This window comes from Abramis brama (genome assembly GCF_963993115.1).
Source record: "Abramis brama genome assembly, chromosome: 17".
NCBI classification, from domain to species: Eukaryota; Metazoa; Chordata; class Actinopteri; order Cypriniformes; family Leuciscidae; genus Abramis; species Abramis brama.
In genome coordinates, this window is record NC_139979.1 from 18480082 (window position 1) to 18487559 (window position 7478).

The following is a 7478-nucleotide window of genomic DNA, read 5'->3' on the forward strand; positions in this document are numbered from 1 at the left end:
GATAGCCTAACATCGCCCAGCTCCCTTTCAGTTTCTTTATTGTTGCTGTCACTCATCTCTTCTTCCACTGCAACTTCACAGTCCTCATCTGTCCCTTTGTCAACTTCTACATCTTCCTCACTCAGTCTGTCTGTCTGTTCCTTCACATGTTCACTCTCCTGTTCTTTAAGCGTCTTCTTTGGTTGAAAAAACTGGTCTATGCTTTTCCGCTTCATTTTTAGGCTACAAGTGATTCATGTAATAAAATACTCAATTAAAATAAATATTTCATATTATCCAATGTCTCAAAAATACTTTACTTACTGCCACAATGGGAGATCAGGACCAACCCTCTCCTCTCCCATTCATTAGGTCATCATCATCTATAGAAAAAGAAAAGAGAAAGAGAAACAGTTAGTCTTTGCCATTAAACAGTATTGTGGGGTCAAGTCAACTATGTTTGACATACTGGACATATTTATGCATGCATTTGATTTAAGATCTGTTTCGTTTTGATACATGAACACATCTAAAGTGTCAATAATTATTTTATTTTTTTTAAATGATTGAACGATATACATTTTATTTATATGACAGTAAAGTACCACACTGAGATTGAAATAATGCCTTACTAAACGACCTGCAATTAAAAGGAAAATAAAACAGGGTTCCCACTCTAAACCAAATGTCAAATTCCCTGACTTTTCCCTGACTTTCACTGACTAAAAATATGAATTTCCATGACCTATAATGAACGGCAAAACAGGCTGCTGTTTTGCGGAGCACCGAGCTGTTTTGTTTTGTAGAAAACCTTTCTTTAAAGTGAATTTCGTTTTGTATAAATTGTATCTTAATTTTAATAAATGTTTCATCAACCAATTGCCTGTAGGCTATTTAATAAATGAGAAGCAAATATATAGCAGACAATATAATCATGGAGGCGCTGTGGTCACTAGCATTGCACGTGAACTGGAGCACATCTCATCATAAATTAACCGAAACTCGGTGTATGCCTCACATACATGAGAAATACATCTGAAGATAGCTTGGAATGTCTTTAAACGAAGCAATTCAAAACGAAAAGAAATAGGCTACTCTCTGATTATGTAATCCATGATGTGGGACCTGATATTCATTTATGTGATATTCATGCTTTTTTTCTTACAGTAAAGCACAGTCCATAAACAACCTCCCTATAATAAGACAAATCTCTGGAGGCATGCTCCAAGCACACTCTCATCTCATCCCTTTTCCCACATTTGTAGTAATGACACTATAACCAAACCGGAAATTGTAACGCGTGCGCACGCGAAACTTTCTCGTGCGCACGCAATAGTTTTGCGTGCGCACGTGAAAGTCCGTATTATTATTTTTTTGCAAAGGTCCCCCCAGGGGCTCCATAGAAAGATGTGTGAAACAGCGCGATAAAAAAATCGGTATAGAAAAATTACATTTTGATAAATGGAAACTAAAATTTAAAGCAACAAACTAAATTCTCTGATATTCCATGACTTGGACAAAAAATATATAAAATTCCCTGACTTTCAATGTCTGGAATAGACCTTTTAAAATTCCATGACATTCCAGAAATTCCATGACCCGTGGGAACCCTGATAAAATGATGACGCCGTCATGATATTCTCATTATTTTCCTATCATGATGTAAGCAACTGATCAAATTAGGACAAAGTTGAGTATGGGAGCAACTTAACTTTAATAGAACGAGGCGTTTACATGGACACTTATAATCGGATTGACGGCTCAATCGGACTAAAAAACCTTAATGTAAACACCTTAATCGATCCGATTGAGCTCGATCCGAATGAAATTTCGTTCGGATTGAAAGGGGTGGTTTATCCCTTTTGTAATCCGATCGAGAGAACATGTAAACACTTGATCGGATTGAAAACCGAAACTGAAAGGACTGCGCATGTGTACGGTATCAGGTGATTGACAGCAGTGTCATCCTATCAGCAAGTAGTACCTTGCATTTAAGTCTGATTGGCTGTCACCTGTGATGCGTCACGCCCGATTTCCCTGGTTGTTTGCTAGTGTCGACGGTGGTTGTAGGTAAGCGAGCTGTGTTTTAATGGTCGATCCTTTTTGGAGTTTTCCTATGCATAACTTTTTAAATCATTGTTATCAATTAGTGCCGCTTTGGTGCGGTGCCCTCCGTGCTGTTTAATGGGTCTGATGACTGTTCACCTCACAGGTAATATTTATTGTTAAGAGCTTGTGATATGGTGCTGAAATGGCTGTGTGGGTTTAACATTCCCTTCGGATATCAAATAGGCGTGATTCCCTGTATTCCATTGTGTAACGGGTGGGCATGACTGACCAATCCGTGTCTATTAAGCGTGCTATCTAGCGTGATCTCCTGATGGTAAGTGTTTATACGTTACTATGACTGGGAGTGGGGATAGTATAATTTACGATTGGTAACATCTCTGTTTGTTTGTTATAGGATTCTCCCTCTCGTTCTGTGCCGTGATTGTTGCTACTGTGTTTGCGCTACTAAAGTGCTGCGGTTAATACGGCCGCGCCGACGCGATCATCACTAAAGAGAAGGGGACTGCTCGTTTGGTTCTTATCGTGGCGTTATAGTTGACCCGCTTTATATTCCTGGATTGTGTGGGGGACTAGTTGGTTCCTTCCACTTAGCTGCCCTCTGTGTTTTTGTTTGATTTCATAACTTTTGTTTTGTTTGTTTCCTGTTAACTAACTTCTAATCTTGTGGAAGTATAGTTTGTTTAGTTAACTTGATTTTTATTTTCATTTCATTCTTACTACTGTAAAGCCATTTAACTGCGTGAAATATTTAATCCAACCATTTAATTGCTTGGTTCATGTGATCAACCATCTATAAGTACAATTTGTGTGTGTGTGAACCTTTATTGAGCTAAAATTGTCTTGTATTAATCAGGTGACCAACTAATTGACTTTTCTGTGCTTGAATGGTTTTTCTTTTTATTTTTGTCATTTACATTTATTGTTGTGAGGATTTGCTTTATTGATGTCCATCTGGTTATTATTTTTCTTTATGAATTTTGTTATGGTCTCTTTTCATTTTGCAGGCGCTGGGGTCCCACGGTTGGATTGCTCTTCCTCCTCCTGGTGGTGGTGCTTTATCGTGTGCAGTGTACACTGTTGAGTGTGTGATTGTGTGATTAAGTGACACGGGGTGTGCGTGTGGAAGTGTGCTCTGTAAAATCAAACCCCACGTTGCTTCCTGACGTTGGGAGCCTCAGGCCTGCCGGTATTTAGTTTCTGTTTCTGCATGTTTTTCTTATTGTTTAGTTTAAAGTGGGTTTCAGTGTCCAACATTTTAAAGTATTTTTCTATTAATAAACATTTGTATTTTTGTATTACTCACGTCTCTTGCCTAATTCTATGAGGGAACCGAACCTGTGTGCTTTGCTCATTGTTTGAGTATTTTCCCTGGGGCTAACCCCTGGGGTGGCGTAGTCGGACTTTCTTTATTAGGAAATAAAAACTTGCTCTTGTGTTTCAAAAAATTACATCGCCACGTTACACATGTACGATGACGTTACATAGCGTAATGACGAATGACGCGCGGAACGAGCTGTTCTTCCTGTTGAATAAAGTGTCATATTAATAAGTTTCCCGTCATTCTAAAATTCTCATTTCACTCAGCGTCTGTGAAGTGAAGCAGGACAACGTCCCACCAGTCCTTGTTTTGGATTCTCATCCACAGACGTCTGGTTTTGGCCGCGGGGAGGGGCATTTTTACTGTATGATCAATAAGCAGCACGGCAAAACGGTTAATATATGCTCTAAATTATGACCAGAGACGAATTAATATTACGTCTGCTGTTTAAAACAAATAACCAATAGAGGAGAATACTTATGCGCGAAAAGCGGGAAACTCTGTATATTTGTGCAGTGTGCGCATGTCAAAACATCAGATCCGATTTGAAACTTGTGACAAACGCGCACATCAACCCGATTACTTTATTTATCATTCATGTAAACACCTTGTTCTGATTCATCAATCGTATTGATTTCATTCCGATTGTGTCCATGTAAACGTAGCTGACTGCTCCGAAAACTTAGCTGTTAGCTGCTAACCAACTAAAACTCATGTTGGTCCCTGCTTAAACCTGGTACTTTGCGGTCTGTAATTTGCAGGCAAGCAGGGTCAAATGACTGACACAGTTTAGTCAAACAGTTTAGTCTTTAGGTTTTTACCGTAAATGTCGTATTATTTTCAGCCGGCCTGGCTGACATCAATGGGGTGGCCCTGTTTATGTGCCAAGAGAGGGTCTCGCCAGTCCAGATCCCACATGCTGGTCTGCCTTCGAAAACCGCCTCCCAGCCGGTCAGAGAGGCATCCGTCGTAATCATCTGGCGACGGAATACCGCACCCATGCTGACCCCTTTCCGAAGGAAGAGGGGGTCCCGCCAAATTGACAGGGCGCGGAAGCAACTGTGTGACACCTTCAATAGGCAAAGGGCTGGACCCGTGGGCCGAGCCCCTGAGAGCTTCATCCACCACAGAAAAGGTCTCATGTGGAGCAGACCTAGGGGTAGCACAGGGGAGGCTGCGGCCATGAGGCCCAGAAGCCTGCGGCAAGTGCCCACAGAAACATGATGGCCTAGCGTGAAGCGGGCCAAACATGTCACCAAACTGGATATCCGTGCAGGAGCCAAGCGGGCCTGCATAAGAACGGAATCCATGTGTACCCCCAAGAAAGCTGTGTGTTGAGCTGGGGTAAGAACGCTCTTCTCCGTATTTAACCTCAAACCGAGAGACTGAATATGACGAAGGACAATGTCCCTGTGGTGAGTCACTAACTCCCTGGAGTGGGCTAAAAGGAGCCAATCGTCCAGGTAATTGAGAATATGGATGCCCTGGAGCCGCAACGAGGCCAGAGCAGCATTCTTACACTTCGTGAACGTCCTTGGTGCTAGAGCGAGGCCAAAGGGGAGGACCCTGTACTGGTACGCTCTTTCTCCAAAGGCGAACCTGAGGAACCTCCTGTGTCGCCGTACGACCTGGATGTGAAAATAGGCATCCTTGAGGTCTACTGTCACAAACCAATCTCCCAACTGAATTTGAGATATGATAGCTTTCAGCATCAACATCTTGAATTTCCCTTTGTAAAGGGAGAAATTTAGTCGGCGGAGGTCTAGTATGGGTCGCAGGCCGCCACCCTTCTTCGGGACTAGGAAATAACGTCTGTAGAAGCCCTGTTCGATTTCTCACGAAGGAACCTCCTCTTTCGCCCCTTTGAGTAGAAGGGACAAAATCTCCAGCTGTAGTACAGAAGCCTCTGCGGCGCTGTCGACTACAGTAGGAAAGACCCCGTTGAAGCAGGGGGGGTTGTGACAAAACTGAAGCGTGTAGTCGAGTCGAACTGTGCGAAGGATCCAAGGCGATACCCCTGTTAGGCGCTCCCATTCTTGAAAGAAATGTGATAGAGGAAGAGGGGTGTTGCAGTGCAGAGGACATACCTGAGTCAGGGTGTTGTGCTGATTCCCGTGGGGTGGCGTGGTTGGCCGTGGAGGAGAGCACCTGGCGTCCTGACACGTGATGGGAGGTACCACTGCCTGGATCAGAGTGACTGGGTCTGCCTGCTCCTGAGGAAAACGAAATGTGCCTCCGAGGATGCGATCAGCAGGTATAAAGTGCGTCGGGGGTGAGGGGAGAGAGCAAAATGCGTCTCCTTCCTCCCGCGCCGGACTGAGTAAAAAGGGTAAAATAGGGACTGCACTTCGAAACACGTAGGGTGGCGAAGGTGACAGGGTAGGAAAAGGAGAGCTGGTTAGATGCGGGCAGAAACGCTTGCGCGGTCTGTCCCAACCTCGTAGATGGAGAGGAGCTCTCCTTTTTCTGACCAGAGGGTCAGGAACGGCTCGAGGAAGCTGGAGCGGCCGGTTTGTTGGACCGCTTCAGCTGAAGACGTCTGTGAGGTCGCTGGCGGGGATGCCGCATTTGTCAGACGAGCAGAGAAAGGCTGCTTCCAGGATCTGGAAATCTCGTGATGCAGATCACTGAAAAAGGGCAGCTTTCTTCACTCTGGCCTAGAATTATGGCCACTAAGAAATCTCTCGTCGAGTTTAGACGACTGTGACTCGCGGGGCTCGTCAGGCCAGCCGATAGCGAGCTTCTCCGTAGCGCGCAAAAGCACGTCCATAAGCTCTGTGTAAGCCGCAGTAGGCCGCGTTTCCTGGCCGCTAGGCGGGATAACGTCGTTGGTTAAAGCAGGCCCGAAATCCTCGGAGTCGGAAGCTGCAGTATAAATTACATCTTCCAGCCCAAAAGAAACCGTCTCGCATGCTCCCGGGCTGGGGCATAAATAATCATGCGCGAACTCGACTGGCATGCCATGTGCGTGCTCGGGAGAGGGAGGGAGAGAAAGGGCGAGGCCCGTCTGCTCATACTCCACATCCTCGAACTCTACATCCGAACCCCAGGTCGCGGATCCTCGAGAGGCCTCGGCGGTCTCGGGAGCGCGACGGGGGGAAACGAATGACTCCTTCTCAAAAACCTCGAGCCTAGAGCGGAGGGTTTTGAGAAGCAGATTGTCACAGAATTTACATTTAGACGATCCTAAAACAGCCTCACGCGCATGTGAAAAACCCAAACACTTAACGCACTTACTATGAGGGTTGTCTCTCGCAATGAAGCGAGCACATGGCGGAGAGCAACGACGATATTCCATTGCACTTCACCGTAAGGAGAACAGAGTTCCACTTATTCCAGTCGCTGAAGTGCAGAAGACGACGAAAGCAGTTGTAATCCGAATTTTCGGGCTCAGAAAAACCGAAAGCGAAGGGCATGAAATGGCCGCTTCGTGAAGGCAGATAAATCTGAGGAGCAGATGGCGCGCGCGCCTGTATAATGTGACGAAGTAAGAGCGTCAGGGCGGCGCCCGCGCCATCAGCCAATGAATTGCCGTGATTCTATAAGGGCTTCAGACAATCGGCACACCCAGAGGGTTGTGAAGGCTTAGGTAGAGGAAGAGGAGAAGGAGGTAGAGGAAGAGGCCTAGGTAGAGGAAGAGGTAGAGAAGGACTTGAAGAGTTGATAGAACCTGAACAAAGAAGACGAGGACCAAATTTGACTCAAGAAATCTGTGCAACACTTATTGACCATGTTATCAACCATGGACTGACACTGATGGAAGCTGGACAAAGAGCTGGACAACCAAATCTCAGCAGAAATACTGTTGCGTCAGTAATTCGGACATTTCATCGAGAAAACAGGTAAGCTAACCACACAGTACATTGAAACTGAAGCTTGCTGTACTTATCATCAATATTGTTTACTGTGACATTTGACAGTAGGCTGCATGTGTATTTTTTTATATATTTTTTTCACTCGTGCACAAGAGGCCGCCATTGTGAACATGGTTTTGACCAATAATTGTATCAGACTGCGAGAAATCCAAGCCAATATCATCAATGATGACCCAACATCCAACGAGTCTCTCTGTCAAGATTAGGTCGAATTCTCAAGAAAAATCAAATATACA

At 44.7% G+C, this 7478-nt stretch overlaps 1 long non-coding RNA gene across 1 annotated transcript; it reads left to right on the plus strand.

Annotated features, from left to right (window-relative positions):
• The first annotated feature begins 1989 nt into the window (after positions 1-1989).
• LOC311066829 lies at positions 1990-3347 on the plus strand. The gene is made up of 4 exons (XR_014603142.1): positions 1990-2049; positions 2130-2191; positions 2272-2362; positions 2444-3347. It is a non-coding gene; the product is annotated as an uncharacterized lncRNA (long non-coding RNA).
• Positions 3348-7478: the final 4131 nt, after the last annotated feature.